The sequence below is a fragment of the Pelobates fuscus genome, chromosome 12, assembly GCF_036172605.1.
Source record: "Pelobates fuscus isolate aPelFus1 chromosome 12, aPelFus1.pri, whole genome shotgun sequence".
Taxonomy (NCBI): Eukaryota; Metazoa; Chordata; class Amphibia; order Anura; family Pelobatidae; genus Pelobates; species Pelobates fuscus.
Genome location: NC_086328.1, coordinates 104,692,940 through 104,705,271, shown reverse-complemented (window position 1 = coordinate 104,705,271; position 12,332 = coordinate 104,692,940). Strand labels below are relative to the sequence as shown.

The following is a 12,332-nucleotide window of genomic DNA, read 5'->3' as shown; positions in this document are numbered from 1 at the left end:
CATTAGAGCAGTTTCTCATGGGTTAGCTATGGTATACTTTGTTTCATGTTACAGGAACTTGATAATTCCGGTGTTAGTCATATCCTTCTAGAAAATACATGCAATACATTCTCTTTCTAATATTCTAAATGCTGTTAGGAAAATCTGTCATATAATGAAGTTAAATGGAGTTAGTGCAAAAATTTAATAAAGGTTTAATAAAGGTTTTTAATAATTCTACATCAGGTGTAATGCAGTAAACGGCGAAGGTTGCACATGTGACATGTCCCTGCTCTCCTCTCAACTCCTGCGTCTACATCTCACTAACATTTACCATAATTCTCAGCAAACCAACATTTAAACAGTAATGAGGGGAGGATTAGCAAATGGGGTTCCAAAAATGTTTACATCATTTATTATTTGATTAAAGGGTCATTATAGTGTCAGGAAAACAAACTTGTTTTCCTGGCACTATATAGTCCTTAGGTCTCCCCCACCCTCAGGGCCCCCATCCCGCTGGGCTGAAGGGGTTAAAACCCCTTCAGCCACTTACCTTTATCCAGCGCTGGTGACCTCTCCTCCCTCTCTGACATCAGCTCCCGAATGGAGCCGCATGCGCAGCAAGATCCATGCTCCCATTAAAAACGCCCATAGGAAAGCATTTCTGGGAAGCGCCTCTAGCGCTCAGGAAGACAGTAACTAGAGGCTGGATTAACCCTGCAATGTAAACAGTTTACATCTGAAGGGTTAAAACCTGGGGGACCTGGCACCCAGACCACTTCATTGAGCTGAAGTAGTCAGGGTGACTTTAGTGGTCCTTTAATTAGTTGTGTGTCATTTCTGTAATGTATTTCAATATAAATACTAATTGCATTGTTGTTTTATTAGGAAATGAATCTATAATTAGGTGTTACTTATAGTGTACAGGTTAAAATAAAAAATCAGAACCAGTAACAATCCTATTATTGCTGCGTTTAATATAAATACTGATTGTTTTAACCGTACTGTGCTGCCATTTCCTGGGCCGCAGGTTTTACCTTGTTTCAGGAAATAAAACGCCAAAGACGATCGCTATTACACCGTTATTTTTAAATAAACAGTTTGATTGTTGAAAAGACAGCTGCAAGCTCCCCGCTTTGTGTCTAGTATTTTCTTTTTCAGTATTTTGTGTTTATACTTTCACGCTCATAAAACAATAAGCCGTGTTTAGGTTATACGGAGTTCATTGTACATAATAGCCAGAACCCTATAAATTGATCCAATGATTTTCATTCAGCTTTACCTTGCGTTCATTCCTCCAATGGTCAGGTAAGAGGGTCTCTATCTCCGTCTAGCAGGGGGGAGTGCAGGAAACTAGTTATTGTTATGATAAAGCGCCAACATATTCTGGAGCGCAGTACACTGTATACAGGGTTATTCAGTAAACTGCACTCTGTACGAAACTGACCAGTGAATTTTAACTTAAGCCAAAATAGCAGAATCCAAACATAGTAAAGTTTAGATTTTTTCAAGTTTGTTTATTTGACATTAACTGGTCTGATCTCTGCAATTCACATAAATAAATCAGTGTAACTAAATGTAAAAAATATATATAAAACTCAGTTTGTCTATGACATGTACGTGCCAACGCTGATTTTAATGTACAATTTATTGTTACAGTTCTTGCTTTTTGTACTTTAAAGATAGTCTCATTAAAGAGACACTAAATGGTACAGTAACCACAAGACGCAGTATTAGATGTACCTCCACACAGTCTTTAAAGGATCACTATAGGGTCAGGAACACAAACCCTATAGTGTTAAAACCACCATCTAGCCCCCCTGGGCCCCTCATGCCTCCATAAATATATCAAAATCTTACTGTATTTAAGCCTGAAGCTGTAGATCTGCATGCTGTTTGCCTCAGAAAAACAAGCTGTCTGCTGACATCATCAGTAGTGGTAGCCTGATCCAATTACAATGCTTCCCCATAGGATTGGCTGAGTCTTACAAAGAGGCAGATCAGGGGCAGAGCCAGCATGATTCAAACACAGGCCTGGCCAATCAGCATCTCCTCATAGAGATGAATTGAATTAATGAATTTCCATGAGGAAAGTTCAGTGTCTGCATGCAGAGGGAGGAGATACTGAATTTTTGGATGCATTTTAGGCAGCCATGACCCAGGAAAGATCTCTAACAGCCATGAGTGGGCAGTGAAGTTATCACGAGGCTGTAATGTAAACACTGCATTTTCTCTGAAAAGACAGTGTTTACAGCAAAAAGCCTGAAGGTAATGATTCTACTCACCAGAACAAATTCAATAATCTGTAGTTGCTCTGGTGACTATAGTGCCCCTTTAAACTTAGTCATTACATGGTCACTTTTAAGTAAAAGCTTTTATTTAATTAGTTGGGACCGCAGATACCACTGGCTGAATCAGACGCCAAATATTCAGAGGGTATGTATTGTGTAGTGGTTTGTATAGAGGTTCTTTGTTCCCTAGTCTCCCAAAAAATATTTATCAGGTATCTGATACAATTCCAGCACCTATTGATTGCAAAATAAGGTATAGCATCTGTTTGATGAAGTAAGAACTGTGAACACAGGAATTACAAATTGGAACCTGTAGCATTTTACTACAAACAGGCTGTAAAACTATTTAACATTTATTTATTTATAAAAACAAGAAATTAACTATATACTTATGACTGTTGGAAGTGTGAGTATGTCAAGTGGGTGAAGGTTAAATACTTACTGAGGCTTCTTTCAGGAATTTACATTTTAAAAGTCCAGATTTCCAAATCCTATCAATATAATGCATTAGGCGTTAAGTTCTAGAATTATCATCTGCTCTCTGTTCTGGTACATTGAATACCCAAATTAACAATGATAACATTTATTATAGGGTTAAAAGGAATTATGGAACACACGTCACACTGTCTGCCTAAGAAACCTAATTCGGTCAGTGATACCCAATGTGTTGGTCAGTTTCCACACGCAGTCTGTGTGGATCCCACAAAGAAATGTCTGTTGAGTCCAGAAATGCGTCGGTTGAGCTGTTCACAAGATGTGGCTTTTCTCCCGTACATGATGGGTTCTCCTATTGATGAACACTATTTCAGCAATTTGTACAATGTTCATTCTCAAGCGTCCTACCACACACACAGCCACCTAGAAGGCTATTACGGGCCATCGTACATCCGAAAAAGGAATGAGAGAGAGAGACAGCGAGTGAAATGTGTTAACGAGGGTTACACCAGGCTTCGAAGCCATCTTCCCCAAGAGTATCTAGAAAAACGTCTCAGCAAAGTGCAAACACTCAAAGCAGCAATCAAGTACATTAACCTTCTTCAAGAGGCCCTCGGCTCTGAGATGTCTAGAGTCCCTCTTCAAGAAGAGAACCACGTTCGAAGCTTTAATAATGATGAAGAACAAGGCTTTTGTCACCTTTTAAGAAGGTCTTTTCAACAATAGAGAGACAGAGACGAGATTACAGAATTCATCCTCTCATAACATAAATGGCGATAATAACATTAATTACTATAGAGCTCTGTGATACACTCCTCACAAACTGCACAATACTGTGAATCTTTATTGCAGTGGAGCTCTGTGATACACTCACACACACTGTGCGTTACTGTAAATTCTTATTGCTGTCGAACTGTGATAAACTCATGAACACTGCACATTAATGTTCTTTTATTGCTGTGGAGCTCTGTGATACACTCGTATACACTGCACAATACTGTGAGTCTTATTGTTGCTGTCAAACTGTGATACACTGCACATTTCTGTGAGTCTTATTGTTGTGGAACTCTGTGGCACATTCATACACACTGCACATTACTGTGACCTACAAATATTATTTCTGCCTGTTAACCCTTCTTTAACCGCTACTTGCATCCTTTCAATACGTGAATATGATAATTGTAATATCTTTATCACATTTTTAATAATATTTGGTGGGAATAAAATGTCCGTCCATTGATCTCATGTCTAGCTCAATTGTCTAACCAGGGGCCTAACATAATACAATAAGAAGCTGTAATAATATGTAATAAATATATTGGAATCAGCTGTTTACCAGCTACTCTTGTCCTTAAGGAGGTTCTTTTACTGTAGACCTTTACAAAAACAGAGATAAGTGACACCTAAATGGGATGAATTATTCATGTACAGTCACACCTGGTTGGGGGGGTTTGTAAATGTCTTCACCTAAATATAGGGGAACGTCTGTATCCTGGGTATCGCAGCTCAAAAAATACTCAAATTATAGAGAAAATACTGAGTAAGACAAAGTAATACTGATACACATAATACCGAGTAACAAAATAACATAGATACTGAATATTGAGTAATACAGATAAACATAACACTGAGTAACACAGGGTAATAATACCTATCTTGTCAGTATCAGAGTATTATTGCTGAGTATGCTGTCAGTATTTGGGTATTATAGCGGAGTATGCTGTCAGTATCTGAGTTTTATAGCTGAGTATGCTGTCAGTATCTGGGTATTATAGCAGAGTATGCTGTCAGTAACTGGGTATTATAGCAGAGTATGCTGTCAGTATCGGAGTATTATTGCTGAGTATGCTGTCAGTATTTGGGTATTATAGCGGAGTATGCTGTCAGTATCGGAGTATTATTGCTGAGTATGCTGTCAGTATTTGGGTATTATAGCGGAGTATGCTGTCAGTAACTGAGTATTATAGCGGAGTATGCTGTCAGTATCTGGGTATTATAGCAGAGTATGCTGTCAGTAACTGGGTATTATAGCTGAGTATGCTGTCAGTAACTGGGTATTATAGCAGAGTATAATGTCAGTATCTGGGTATTATAGCAGAGTATGCTGTCAGTATCTGGGTATTATAGCGGAGTATGCTGTCAGTATCTGGGTATTTTAGAGGAGTATGCTGTCAGTATCTGAGTATTATAGCGGATTATGCTGTCAGTATCTCGGTATTATAGCTGTGTATGCAGTGAGTATCTGAGTATTTTAGAGGAGTATGCTGTCAGTATCTGGGTATTATAGCAGAGTATGCTGTCAGTAACTGAGTATTATAGCGGAGTATGCTGTCAGTATCTGAGTATTATAGCGGAGTATGCTGTCAGTATTGGAGTATTATAGCTGAGTATGCTGTCAGTATCTGGATATTATAGCTAAGTATGCCGTAAGTATCTGGATATTTTAGAGGAGTATGCTGTCAGTATCTGAGTAGTATAGCTAAGTATGCAACAAATTCCTGGGTATTATATCTGAGCATGCAGTGAGTGTCTGGGTTTTCTAGATGAGTATGGTGTACCTTTTTTAGATGAGTATGCAGTGAGTATCTGTGTATTCTAGATGAGTATGCAGTGAGTATCTGGGTATTTTAGATAAGCATGCAGTGAGTATCAGGGTATTCTATATGAGTATCTGGGTGTATCTAGATGTGTATGATGTGAGTTTTCTAGAGGAGTATGCAGTGAGTGTCTGGGTATTCTAGATGAGTATGCTGTGAGTATCTGGGTATTCTAGATGAGCATGCCGTGACTATCTGGGTATTACAGATGAGTATGCGGTCAGTATCTGAGTATTATAGCAAGGTATGTAGTGAGTATCTGGGTATAAAAGATGATTATGCTGTCAGTATCTGAGTGTTATAGCTAAGCATGCTGTCAGTATCTGAGTATTGTAGCTAAGTATGAAGTGAGTATCTGGGTATTTTAGCTAAGTATGAAGTGAGTATCTGGGTATTTTAGAGGAGTATGCTGTCAGTATTGGAGTATTGTAGCCAAGTATGCTGTCAGTATCTGAGTATTATCGCTGAGTATGCTGTCAGTAACTGAGTATTATAGCTGAGTATGCTGTCAGTATTGGAGTATTATAGCTGAGTATGCTGTCAGTATCTGGGTATTATAGCAGAGTATGCTGTCAGTAACTGAGTATTATCGCTGAGTATGCTGTCAGTATCTGAGTATTATAGCGGAGTATGCTGTCAGTATTGGAGTATTATAGCTGAGTATGCTGTCAGTATCTGGATATTATAGCTAAGTATGCCGTAAGTATCTGGGTATTTTAGAGGAGTATGCTGTCAGTATCTGAGTAGTATAGCTAAGTATGCAACAAATTCCTGGGTATTATATCTGAGCATGCAGTGAGTGTCTGGGTTTTCTAGATGAGTATGGTGTACCTTTTTTAGATGAGTATGCAGTGAGTATCTGTGTATTCTAGATGAGTATGCAGTGAGTATCTGGGTATTTTAGATAAGCATGCAGTGAGTATCAGGGTATTCTATATGAGTATCTGGGTGTATCTAGATGTGTATGATGTGAGTTTTCTAAAGGAGTATGCAGTGAATGTCTGGGTGTTCTAGATGTGTATGCTGTGAGTATCTGGATATTCTAGAGGAGTAAGCTGTGAGTATCTGAGTATTCTAGATGAGTATGCAGTGAGTATCTGGATATTTTTTAGAGGAGTATGCAGTGAGTATCTGGGTATTCTGGATGAGTATGCTGTGAGTATCTGGGTATTCTAGATGAGTATGTAGTGAGTACCTGGGTATTCTAGACGAGTATGTGGTGAGTATCTGGGTGTATCTAGATGTGTATGATTTGAGTTTTCTAGAGGAGTATGCAGTGTGTATCTGGGTATTCTAGGTGAGTGTGATGTAACTTTTCTAGATGAGCATGCAGTGAGTATCTGGGTATTCTAGATGAGTATGCGATGAGTATCTGGGTATTCTAGATGAGTATGTGGCGATTATCTGGGTATTCTAGATGAGTATGCAATGAGTATCTGGGTATTTTAGACGAGTATGCAGTGAGTATCTGCGTATTCTAGAGGAGCACGCTGTGAGTATCTGCGTATTCTAGAGGAGTATGCAGTGAGTATCTGGGTATTCTAGATGAGTATGCAGTGAATATCTGGGTGTATCTAGATGTGTATGCAGTGAGTATCTGGGTATTCTAGATGAGTATGTGATGAGTATCTGGGTATTCTAGATGAGTATGCGATGAGTATCTGGGTATTCTAGATGAGTATGCGATGAGTATCTGGGTATTCTAGATGAGTATGCTGTGAGTATCTGGGTATTCTAGAAGAGTATGCAGTGAGTATCTGGGTATTCCAGAGGAGTACGCTGTGAGTATCTGGGTATTCTAGAGGAGCATGCTGTGAGTATCTGGGAATATCTAGATGAGTATGTGATGAGTATCTGGGTATTCTAGATGAGTATGTGGCGAGTATCTGGGTATTCTAGATGAGTATGTGGCGAGTATCTGGGTATTCTAGATGAGTATGTAGTGAGTATCTGGGTGTATCTAGATGTGTATGCAGTGAGTATCTGGGTGTATCTAGATGTGTATGCAGTGAGTATCTGGGTATTCTAGATGAGTATGCGATGAGTATCTGGGTATTCTAGACGAGTATGCGATGAGTATCTGGGTATTCTAGATGAGTATGCTGTGAGTATCTGGGTATTCTAGAGGAGTACGTTGTGAGTATCTGGGTATTTTAGATGAGTATGCTGTGAGTATCTGGGTATTCTAGAGGAGTATGCAGTGAGTATCTGGGTATTCTAGAGGAGTACGCTGTGCGTATATGGGTATTCTAGAGGAGCATGCTGTGAGTATCTGGGTATATCTAGATGAGTATGCGATGAGTATCTGGGTATTCTAGATGAGTATGTGGCGAGTATCTGGGTATTCTAGATGAGTATGTAGTGAGTATCTGGGTGTATCTAGATGTGTATGTAGTGAGTATCTGGGTATTCTAGATGAGTATGCGATGAGTATCTGGGTATTCTAGATGTGTATGCGAAAAGTATCTGGGTATTATAGATGAGTATGTGGCGAGTATCTGGGTATTCTAGAGGAGTATGCAGTGAGTATCTGGGTATTCTAGATGAGTATGTGGCGAGTGTCTGGGTATTCTAGATTAGTATGCTGTGAGTATCTGGGTATTCTAGAGGAGTATGCAGTGAGTATCTGGGTATTCCAGAGGAGTACGCTGTGAGTATCTGGGTATTCTAGAGGAGCATGCTGTCAGTATCTGGGTATATCTAGATGAGTATGCGATGAGTATCTGGGTATTCTAGATGAGTATGTGGTGAGTATCTGGGTATTCTAGATGAGTATGTGGTGAGTATCTGGGTGTATCTAGATGTGTATGCAGTGAGTATCTGGGTATTCTAGAGGAGTATGCAGTGAGTATCTGGGTATTCTAGAGGAGTATGCAGTGAGTATCTAGGTATTTTAGATGAGTATGCGATGAGTATCTGGGTATTCTAGATGAGTATGCGGTGAGTATATGGGTATTCTAGATGAGTATGCTGTGAGTATCTGGATATTCTAGAGGAGTACGTTGTGAGTATCTGGGTATTCTAGATGAGTATGCGATGAGTATCTGGGTATTCTAGATGAGTATGCAGTGAATATCTGGGTGTATCTAGATGTGTATGCAGTGAGTATCTGGGTATTCTAGATGAGTATGTGATGAGTATCTGGGTATTCTAGATGAGTATGCGATGAGTATCTGGGTATTCTAGATGAGTATGCGATGAGTATCTGGGTATTCTAGATGAGTATGCTGTGAGTATCTGGGTATTCTAGAAGAGTATGCAGTGAGTATCTGGGTATTCCAGAGGAGTACGCTGTGAGTATCTGGGTATTCTAGAGGAGCATGCTGTGAGTATCTGGGAATATCTAGATGAGTATGTGATGAGTATCTGGGTATTCTAGATGAGTATGTGGCGAGTATCTGGGTATTCTAGATGAGTATGTGGCGAGTATCTGGGTATTCTAGATGAGTATGTGGCGAGTGTCTGGGTATTCTAGATTAGTATGCTGTGAGTATCTGGGTATTCTAGATGAGTATACTGTGATTATCTGGGTATTTTAGAGGAGTATCTGGGTATTCTAGAGGAGCACGCTGTGAGCATATGGGTATTCTAGAGGAGCACGCTGTGAGCATATGGGTATTCTAGAGGAGTATGCAGTGAGTATCTGGGTATTCTAGAGGAGTACGCTGTGAGTATCTGGGTATTCTAGAGGAGTATACTGTGAGTATCTGGGTATTTTAGATGAGTATGTAGTGAGTATCTGGGTATTCTAGATGAGTATGCGATGGGTATCTGGGTATTCTAGATGAGTATGCGAAGAGTATCTGGGCATTATAGATGAGTATGTGGCGAGTATCTGGGTATTCTAGATGAGTATGTAGTGAGTATCTGGGTATTCTAGATGAGTATGTGGCGAGTATCTGGGTATTCTAGATGAGTATGTGGCGAGTGTCTGGGTATTCTAGAGGAGTACGCTGTGAGTATCTGGGTATTCTAGATGAGTATACTGTGATTATCTGGGTATTTTAGAGGAGTATCTGGGTATTCTAGAGGAGCACGCTGTGAGCATATGGGTATTCTAGAGGAGCACGCTGTGAGCATATGGGTATTCTAGAGGAGTATGCAGTGAGTATCTGGGTATTCTAGAGGAGTACGCTGTGAGTATCTGGGTATTCTAGAGGAGTATACTGTGAGTATCTGGGTATTTTAGATGAGTATGTAGTGAGTATCTGGGTATTCTAGATGAGTATGCGATGGGTATCTGGGTATTCTAGATGAGTATGCGAAGAGTATCTGGGCATTATAGATGAGTATGTGGCGAGTGTCTGGGTATTCTAGATGAGTATGTAGTGAGTATCTGGGTGTTCTAGATGAGTATGTGGCGAGTGTCTGGGTATTCTAGATTAGTATGCTGTGAGTATCTGGGTATTCTAGATGAGTAAACTGTGATTATCTGGGTATTCTAGAGGAGCACGCTGTGAGCATATGGGTATTCTAGAGGAGTATGCAGTGAGTATCTGGGTATTCTAGAGGACTCGGAGTATGCTGTGAGTATCTGGGTATTCTAGAGGAGTACGCTGTGAGTATCTGGGTATTCTAGAGGAGTATGCTGTGAGTATCTGGGTATTGTAGAGGAGCACGCTGTGAGTATCTGGGTATATCTAGATGTGTATGATATGAGTTTTCTAGATAAGTGTGCTCTCTCTCACACTCTGCCTCTCCAGGTTGTTAGGAATTCTTGGCTGTGGTTCCTTTGTTGCCTCTATGGTAACAAACACAGTAACCAGGAAACACAATCCTCTGTCACTAGTCTGCAGTCAGTCTGTGTTCCAGCACCAGCAGCTCATTGTAACGGCGTCCTGCCTGGTAAGGGATTTGGGGTACCTGCTATGTGAGGGTTTAATCTCTGTCTGATCACGGCCTCCTGCAGCAATATGTTGTATTCCTTCTTACAATATCTGGGAGAATGTTATCTTTTCATTTTGCTGATTATTCCTAAAACAAACTAAATTATATCAATTACTGAAAAGCGTTAAATCCAGTCTGAAAATGCAAGTTTTGTTCTATTTGACATTCTGCCATTCATTTATCCCAAAAACAACACGTTATCAAGATTTAAAAAGAAGGAAGATTTGGGCTAAATTAACTTGGATCTTTATCGCTTTACATCTGACATTTTCTGTATATTTATATATTATAATATATTCTAATTATTTAACAGACACTTGTCTAAATGATAAAACACGGAAAATAAATAATTGTGCAAATATTATGGAATAATTACTTTGTTTCTGAAATTTAGAAAAAAACTACATTTGTAAGCCATAAAATGATGGCGATATTAATAAATGACATTTTAGTAGATCGTCCAATGTTTATTTATTTAGAAGTGATATTGCTTTGAGTAAAGTAACAGTTATGGTGCTGGTAAATAATTAGAACGTATCGATAGAGGGCACTATGAGGAGGTGATTGAGGAGTGTGATCTATGGAGTAAGTGTGAACCTCAGTGAGGTGAGTGAGCACTTTGTAGATATAGAAGAAATGGGGGTCAGTGAGCACGTTGGGGAATTGCTTGTGGACAGGAGGGAGGACTTTGGGTACTTGAGTAGGGAGTTGCATAATCACTTCTTGGGCTGAGTGGTGTGTATAGTGAGTACTTTATTAGGTTGAGTGATGGGTAAGTGCAGGGCCGCCATCAGGGGGTGACAACCATAACGGGTAGCCCACATGTAGCGGCGGAACTGCCGTCGGTGCAGTTGCACCGGCGCCCGCACGCTGATGGGGCCCCTCGGGTGGCCCATGCACTTAGGGCCACCCGATGGGCCCCCTCCTTCAGGGACCCGGTCAGCGCTGTGGCCATGGTATAGCGCGACCGGGCCCCTTTAAAAAAAAATGCCGCCGCAGCACAACTGCTGCTGGGAGGAAGTGGTCACTTCCTCCCAGCTCACTCCACGCGGGAGGAGCGCTCGCGCCCGACAATGAAGAGGAAGAGCCAGCCGACTGCCAGTCCCATCAGCCCCAGCCAGCCACCCTCCTGCAAAGACAAGGTAAGAAAAAGGAGGGTGGCTGGAAAATGAGCTGTGTGTGTGTGAATGTATGTCTGTCTGTGTGTGTGTCTGTCTATCTGTGTGTCTGTCTGTGTGTATGTCTGTCTGTGTGTATGTCTGTCTGTCTGTGTGTATGTCTGTCTGTTTGTATGTCTGTCTGTTTGTATGTCTGTCCGTGTGTTTGTATGCATGTCAGTGTATGTATGTCTGTATGTCATTATGAATGTGTGTATGTATGTATGTATGTATGCCAGTATGAATGAATGTATGTATGTATGTATGTATGCATGTATGCATGTATGTCTATCTGTATGCATGTCATTATGTGTGTATGAATGTCAGTGTATGTATGTCTGCATGTCATTATGAATGTGTGTATTTACAGGCAGCTCAATACACTAGTGTGGAAATATCCTATATTCCACTGAATAAATTTAGTAGATATTGGTGCGGTGTAAGTGACAAGGACCTACACCTATAAGTGGAGCGCTCAAACACAGATAAATCTTACCAAAACGTAGTCTCATTCAATGGTAAAATATGGGGTACATGTCAAAGTAAAATACAGAAAATATTTTATTTTATTTTATTTTACTCTGTATTTTACTTTGACATGTACCCCATATTTTACCATTGAATGAGACTACGTTTTGGTAAGATTTATCTGTGTTTGAGCGCTCCACTTATAGGTGTAGGTCCTTGTCACTTACACCGCACCAATATCTACTAAATTTATTCAGTGGAATATAGGATATTTCCACACTAGTGTATTGAGCTGCCTGTAAATCACTTTTTGACTCTTTTGAGCACTTTTGTTATACATACTCCTCTGTAAAAAGAGGCAACCTTTGATGGGCTGGTTATTCTGTTGGGTTGAGTGTGGAGGTTAGTGGGTACTCTGGTTGAGTGTGGAGTTGAATGGGTGCTCTGTTAAGGTGAGTGGGTACTCTGTAAGGATGAGTGGAGAGGTGAGTGATTACTCTCTTGGGGTGAGTGGGGAG

General features: G+C 40.2%; 1 protein-coding gene across 1 annotated transcript in view; it reads left to right on the top strand.

The window, feature by feature from the left end:
- The window catches only part of TMEM9B (TMEM9 domain family member B), a 242,560-nt gene that overhangs the window by 23,684 nt on the left and 206,544 nt on the right, over positions 1-12,332 (top strand). The gene's annotated exons all lie outside the window — the stretch shown is intronic.